Source organism: Cebus imitator, unplaced genomic scaffold (genome assembly GCF_001604975.1).
Source record: "Cebus imitator isolate Cc_AM_T3 unplaced genomic scaffold, Cebus_imitator-1.0 Scaffold8, whole genome shotgun sequence".
In the NCBI taxonomy this organism is placed as follows: Eukaryota; Metazoa; Chordata; class Mammalia; order Primates; family Cebidae; genus Cebus; species Cebus imitator.
Genome location: NW_016107323.1, coordinates 8,805,318 through 8,806,505, shown reverse-complemented (window position 1 = coordinate 8,806,505; position 1,188 = coordinate 8,805,318). Strand labels below are relative to the sequence as shown.

Below are 1,188 nucleotides of genomic sequence, written 5' to 3'. Positions count from 1 at the left end.
CGGGGTTTCACCGTGTTGACCAGGATGGTCTCGATCTCTTGACCTCGTGATCCACCCGCCTCGGCCTCCCAAAGTGCTGGGATTACAGGCTTGAGCCACCGCGCCCGGCCACAGTAACCTTTTTTTTTTAAGAGATGAAGTCTCACTATGTTACCCAGGCTGGTCTCCAACTCTTGGCCTCCAGTGATCCTCTGGCCTCAGCCTCCCAATCAGCTAGGATTACAGGTGTGTGCCACCATGTCTGACTAATTTTTATCTTTTTTTTTTTGAGACGGAGTCTTGCTCTGTCGCCAGGCTGCAGTGCAGTGGGGCAATCTAGGCAAAGCCGGATGTAGGTGTGTGCCACCACATCTGGCTAATTTTTTTGTATTTTTAGTAGAGATGGGGTTTCACCATGTTGGCCAGGATGGCCTTAATCTCTTGACCTCGTGATCTGCCCGCCTCGGCCTCCCAAAGTGCTGGGATTAGAGGTATGAACCACTGTGCCTGGCCTTATCTTTTAATATGTAGAGATGGGGGTCTCACTATGTTGCCCAGGCTGGTCTCCACCTCCTGGCCTAAAGTCCTTTGCTCAGCCTCCCGAAGCACTGGGATTACTGGTGTGAGCCACTGTGCCTGGATGGCTTTTTCTTTTTGCAATTTAAAAAAATTATTAAATTTTATTTACATTTAAAATTCATACATTTAATTTTATTTATTTTTGAGACAGAGTCTTGCTCTGTCGCCAGGCTGGATGGAGTGCAGTGGCGCAATCTAGGCTCACTGCAGCCTCCGCCTCCCAGGTTCAAGCGATTCTCCTGCCTTAGCCTCCTGAATAGCTGGGATTATAGGCGCCTGCCACCATACCCAGCTAATTTTTGTATTTTTAGTAGAGATGGAGTTTCACCATATTGGTCAGGCTGGTCTCAATCTCCTGACCTCGTCATCCCCCCGCCTCAGCTACCAAAGTGCTGGGATTATAGGTGTGGGCACCACGCCCATCCTAAAATTCACCATTTTAAAGTATACAATCACTGATTTATAGCATATTCATAGTGTTGTACAACCATCACCAATGTCTACTTGCAGAACATTTCTATCACACCAAAAGAAGCCCTATGCCCAGGAAGCAGGCACTCTCCATTCCTCCCTCCCCCAACTTCTGGCAGCCACCAATGTACTTTCTGTCTTTTTTTTTTTTCTTTTTTT

The 1,188-nt window shown here is 47.5% G+C and overlaps 1 protein-coding gene across 1 annotated transcript in view; it reads right to left on the bottom strand.

Annotated features, from left to right (window-relative positions):
• ALDH2 (aldehyde dehydrogenase 2 family member) overlaps window positions 1-1,188 on the bottom strand; it is a 42,373-nt gene that overhangs the window by 5,696 nt on the left and 35,489 nt on the right. The gene's annotated exons all lie outside the window — the stretch shown is intronic.